This window comes from Peromyscus maniculatus, chromosome 8, assembly GCF_049852395.1.
Source record: "Peromyscus maniculatus bairdii isolate BWxNUB_F1_BW_parent chromosome 8, HU_Pman_BW_mat_3.1, whole genome shotgun sequence".
Taxonomy (NCBI): Eukaryota; Metazoa; Chordata; class Mammalia; order Rodentia; family Cricetidae; genus Peromyscus; species Peromyscus maniculatus.
Genome location: NC_134859.1, coordinates 4270476 through 4276475, shown reverse-complemented (window position 1 = coordinate 4276475; position 6000 = coordinate 4270476). Strand labels below are relative to the sequence as shown.

Sequence of the window (6000 nt, the reverse complement as noted above, 5' to 3'; positions counted from 1 at the left end):
GGGACATTAAGCAGCTTGTCCAGGGTCATACGGCACAGCTGGAATTTAGACCCAATCTAGTATCTCTCAGGTCCCAGCCTGCGACTTTAAAGAGGGTTTTTTGTGTGGGGGACGGTTGGTGGGTGTTTGTTTATTTTGAGAGAGGGTCTTCCTAATACACCTAAGGATGGCTTGGAATTCACTGTGTGGCCAAGGTTGCCCTTGAACTCCAAATCCTCACACCTCTGCCTTCCAAGTGCTGGGACTATAGATATGTGCCACCATACCTTGCTAAAAACAGCATTTAAATGATTTAATTAAATTAATTTACATTTTAACTGATTAATCTTTTAATTAATCTATTTTTAAATAACTAAATAGCAATTAGTTTATCATATGTGTATGTGTTTTTGCTACATGTATATGTACATACTGTGTGGTGCCTGACCTGTGGAGGTCACAGTCCCTGGAATTGAAGTTATTGATGGTTATGAGCCACCATGTAGGCACTGGGAACCAAACCAGGGTCCTCTGAAAGAGAAACAGGTGCTCTTAACTGCCAACCCAACTCTCAAACCCCAAGCTTAGTTTACTTTTATTTTATGTGTATGGGTGTCTTTCCTCCATGTGCGTATGAGAACCGCATGTAAGCTCGGGGTTCACAGAGGCAAGAAGAAGACATTAGATCCCCTAGAACCAGGGTTACAGATGGTTGTGAACTGTCACGTGGGTGCTAGGACCCAAACTCGGGTCCTCTGGAAGAGCAGCCAGTGTTCTTAATTGCCGAGTCAACTCTCCAGCCTCTAAAACAGAATTTTGCTTATACATCCCTGGTGTACTCAACTCTATGGACAATGATTAGTCAAGAAAGAGAACCACGACAAAATCCCAAACTTCACTTAGATGTCTTGATGGTAAAGATGATCCTAGGATGATCTGTTTTACATTAGCAGCTTTTTTTTTTTTTTTTTTTAAAGACAGGGTTTCTCTGTCTAGACCTGGCTGTCCTGGATCTGGCTCTGTAGACCAGGCTGGCCTCGAACTCACAGAGATCTGCCTGGCTCTGCCTCCCAAGTGCTGGGATTAAAGGTGTGCACCATCACCACCCAGCACATTAGTAGCTTCATAACACAGGATAAAGAGAATGAGAAACAATAACCACAACACTCAGGACACTGAGGCAGGAGGATAATGAGTTTGAAGCCAGCCCAGGCAACAAAGCAAGATCCTATCTCAAAACAAATGAACAAACAAACAAAAACAAAAACAATCAAACAAGCAAAAGAAATTTGTCTTAAAGAATAAGCTTTTCCAGCCTCAGGCTGGGGCAGCAAGAAGGCAGAGCAGAAGGAAGGTCACAGAGGACAAGGCTCTCAGTCTAAGGGTCTAGAGGCACAAAGACACCGGAGTCTTCTGGTAAGGCTGCCACTCATCAGGTGGAATCGTCAACAGAACCCTCGTCAGGGACACACAGTGACATGAAAAGGCCTTGAAGGAAGACGTCAAGAAGAAAGAACTACAGGAACTAAATGAGTTGTTCAAACCTGTAGCTGCTGCACAAAAAGCTAAGGCGAAGCGCCCAAATCTGTGGTGTGTGCATTCTTCAAACAAGGACAGTGCACTAAAGGAGAAAAGTGTAAGCTCTCTCCTGACCTCATCTGGGAGAGAAGAGGGGAAAAGCGAAGTGTCTACACTGATGCCAGAGATGAAGAACTTGAAATAAATACTATGGGTAATGAGGAGGAAAAGAAGATGGAGGAAGTAGTAAACGAGAAACTTGGTGAGGCGGAAAAGAAAAACCAAAACTCACGTAGTGTGCAGACATTTCCTTGAAGCTACTGAAAACAGCAAGGACGGCTGGTTGGGCATCCTGGAGGTGAGAACAGTCGCATGCATCACCCTGCACTCCCTTCCGCGTTTGTGCTGAAAAAAGACAGAAAGAAAAGAGAAAGAAGATGAAATTTTATTAGATGATCTAATTGAAAGATCAATCTGCCGCCCTGCGTCCAAATGCTACCAATCTCACTGTAGAATCTTGTCTCAAGTGGAAGTGTAGGGTCTGAGGAAACACTGAAGGAAGACCCAGACTCAAATAGTATGCAAGACAAAGAGCGTTTATTAATATTCGTGTGGGGTCGGGGGCTGGAGAGATGGCTCAGAGGTTAAGAGCACTGCTTGTTCTTCCAAAGGTCCTGAGTTCAATTCCCAGCAACCACATGGTGGCTCACAACCATCTGTAGTGAGATCTGGCGCCCTCTTCTGGCCTGCAGGGGTGTGTGCATACAGAACACTGTATAATAAATAAATAAATAAATAAATAAATCTTTAAAAAAAAAAATATTCGTGTGGGGTCATTCACTTGTACAAAATGGCAATGACCCCGAGAGGAGTGTGTAGGCTCCTTTTAAACACAGCTAAGGGGGTTCAGGGACAGTTAGGTCATCTCCGATATGATTGGTTACACAAGCAGCAGTTACATTAGTATACTTTTAATTGGCTGAGGTTTAGTCTCACCATTTTTGGACACATCTGCACAAGCATGGGAAAGTCTGGATGTGATTTAGAAGGGGCTGCTGGATTTGTTCTTGAGACATTGTGAGGCTAGCTCAGGCCTCATCCCTGAATGCAAGGGCCTTGTGGATAAATGATCCTTTGTTGGACAGACACCTGTTTTGCCCTTCTCAGGGGACTGAAACCTAAACTCAGTTGTGAGAGTAGGAGAGTTTAACCCCTTCAGAAGAGAAGGAAATGACAAGAAAAGATTGATATACTTGAACAGGACATGGAGAGATGGAAAGCTGACTTCAAAGCAGGGTGGTGACCAGTGGTCATGAGGTGTTTGAATTTGGTTCTGAGCTGGTCAATGAGGAGGAGAGGAGGAAACAGATGGTACCCACTACATTCAGGGGACAGGTGGTGAGGTTGATGATTCTATGAGTGTAAATGACACAGATTTAAGCCTGCATATCCCAAGAGATGTAGAAGAGACTGGTATCTCTGTGGCCAGTCTTGAAAGGTTTAGCACACACACTTCAGATAAAGACAAAAACAAATTAAGTAAAGCGTCCGGAGGTCGGACTGAGGATGGCAAAAGAAGCGATTTGGATGAGGACAGTGGAGGAGGGAGCCAAGAAAATGGAAAAAAAAAGAAAAAACAAAACAAAAAACCCAGGATCAATGTTGTTCCCTTGATGAAAATCTGCCACTGGGGAAGATCAGGAAGAGCTAGAAGAAGAATTACACACACTTGATCTAGAAAAATGACACCAGACAAGTCAAGGAAGAAAATCAGGTCAGCTCGACACAATCAACACGAATTGAATTGAGTCCGTTTGATGTTCTGCCGCCGAGATCAACAGGATGCTTTCTCCCCTGATGGTACTGGAGGGGTGCTGCCCCTCAGTCTTCTCTTCTGACTTTGATGACATCTCAAAATAAGTTCTGAGTAGCTGATAAACTGAAAATGGTCTTAGGTAGATGGTGGTTGTATCTGTCCACTCCCTTAGGGAGTGTAACTGCTTCTCCAGAGTTTGGGTTTCAATGGGCATGGATTATTTCCAGGAAGAACAAATTCGTACTTAAAATACTTTCCATTTGTAGCGGTTTTTAATGAGTGGTTTCCTTTCCTTTGTATTTATCTGTTTTAAAGACTGCCTGAAAGGCAAACACTGTGCTTGATAAAGTAAACTGCATATGAAGATTCAGTATTGTCCAGCTGGACAATTGGATGGACACAGGGAATGGAACTTGTTAAAGCTGTTCAAAGCTGCCCTTTTTTTTTTTTTTTTTTTTTTGGTTTTTCGAGACAGGGTTTCTCTGTATAGCTTTGCGCCTTTCCTGGAACTCACTTGGTAGCCCAGGCTGGCCTCGAACTCACAGAGATCCGCCTGCCTCTGCCTCCCGAGTGCTGGGATTAAAGGCGTGCGCCACCATCGCCCGGCTAGTTCTGCCCTTTTTTGCCAATAATGTTGTAAATGAAGACTATCACACATCCAAATCCAACTATGAGCCTCTTTTTTCCTTTAAGTTTTCCTATGGAAAGTTTCTTAACATGCCTAGCTTAGTATTTTAATTAGATATTGACTGTGTTGGTTGTAGGTATCACAGAAGGCAAAGATTTAATGGATTGTCTTAGTGAATGCATGTTACATAACGGAATACTGACAGTGTTAACAATTGTTAATTTTCATTTCCAAAAAGACTGAGCTTTAATTTCTCAATTGTCAGATCATCAACCTAATTAAATGCTACAATTAAACAAACAAACAATGAACAAGTTTTTCTAGTTTCAAGTCCACTTGCAGTGACAACCCAGTGCCGCTGAGCATTCGGTGCTGATGATATGGTCTCCCAAACCCTCTTGTCACCCAAAGGAGCACCACCTCTTGGGAAAAATGGCTAGTCCTGTGTGGAAAATGTGTAAGACATGTCTGTCATGTAGAGACCAAGGACACTGACACATAATGAGGTTGTGTCTTAGCAGAGGAGACCCAGGCTCGGCAGCGGTGACACATGCCTTTAATCCCAGCACTCGGGAGGCAGAGCCAGGCGGATCTCTGTGAGTTCGAGGCCAGCATGGTCTACAGAGCAAGATCTAGGACAGGCACCAAAACTACACAGAGAAACCCTGTCTTGAAAAAAACCAAAGGGGTGGGGGAAGCAGAGGGGACCCAGAGCAAGGAGCTCCAAACTGCTTGTGCTGGGCAGTCCTGAGTGCTCTAAAGTGTTAACTCAGACTAGGAAAAGGCCTCCGGCCTCCACCAAAACTGCTTTTATGGATAAAAAACCTGAGTCACTGGGTGACAACTAAGAAATTTACCCAGAGTCCTGCAGCTGGTGGGTGGCTGAAATGAGATTCAAATCCAGGAAGTGTGCCTCTGGGATCAATCTTCAGCAGTGCAGGGTCTCCAGCAGCAAGAGAGAAATGGAAAAATCCAGGAAGCCCCCCAAGACTCTCAGCCATCCTGAGAGTGGCTTCAGACCCACAGCACCCCACCCTAGTTCAGCTCTGTGTGTGTGTGTGTGTGTATGTGTACCAGGGCTTCAGAGGCCAGCACTAGTGGGAACCCAGGAACTTAGGATGGACCTGGGCCCTTATCTTGGGCAGCAGCAGACAGAGCCTTCACTAACCCAGATTCCCTGCCAGTCACACCTCAAGGCTCTATTCTTCAAGACCATACCTCAAGGAGCCACTGGAATGGCTCAGAGGTGGCCACCAAGCCTGACAACCCACTGGATCCCAGGGACCCATACGGTGGAAGGAGAGAACCAACTCCTGAAAGCTGTCCTCTGATTCCACATATATACACCGTGGCACTCACAATCCCTACCCTACTCACCCAGATAAATAAATTTTAAAAAATTAAAGACCATCCCTAAAGAGTAGTGACTGTCATTTAGTTCCTGGAAACAGCCAGAGAAGACTGTGCCCCACTTCCCGAGTGGGAATACTGAGGCTGGGCAGAACACTAAACAGCTGGAGCTCGTGTCTTTGACCCTGGTATCTGTGCCCTTGTTCACCTCTTCCTGCCGGATAGCTCAGCCTTCTGGGGGGGGGGAATGCTGAGGGTCACCCCCCAGCTGCAGCTGGGGAGCGCAGTGGCAGGATGGGCTAGAAGTGAGGAGAGAAGGACCCCGCTGCCTCCTTCCCTGTGCCCCACCCCACCAGAGCCTCGGACCTCACCTGCCTCCAGGACACCTCATTCCTGGGGTTCCAGGCCACCATGGGTGAGCAGAATGCCCCCATACCTATCTCCTCCCTCATTGCCCTCAGTCCACTTTCACAAGAAATGCTGGCAGAGCCCAGACACTGAGCACACAGGGCTTTTGACAAAATGGAGAAATGACTCATTTAGCTGCTGGCGAGAATTTATGCAAGTCCCTTTCTGCCCAGGTGTAGCTTTCTTGCTGACTTTGAAAATAACGAATATAATCCCCGTCCCACATTCAAGGTCAAAGCTGGGGAGAGCTTGCTGACTTCAGCTGGAGACCATTTAGGGGCAGCGAATGAATGACTGTGGA

At 45.7% G+C, this 6000-nt stretch overlaps 2 pseudogenes; both read left to right on the top strand.

Moving 5' to 3' along the window:
* Positions 1 to 1456: 1456 nt before the first annotated feature.
* Positions 1457 to 2042, top strand: LOC102906223 (zinc finger CCCH domain-containing protein 15 pseudogene; annotated as a pseudogene).
* A 387-nt stretch (positions 2043 to 2429) lies between these two features.
* LOC143266836 (zinc finger CCCH domain-containing protein 15 pseudogene) lies at positions 2430 to 3739 on the top strand (annotated as a pseudogene).
* Positions 3740 to 6000: the final 2261 nt, after the last annotated feature.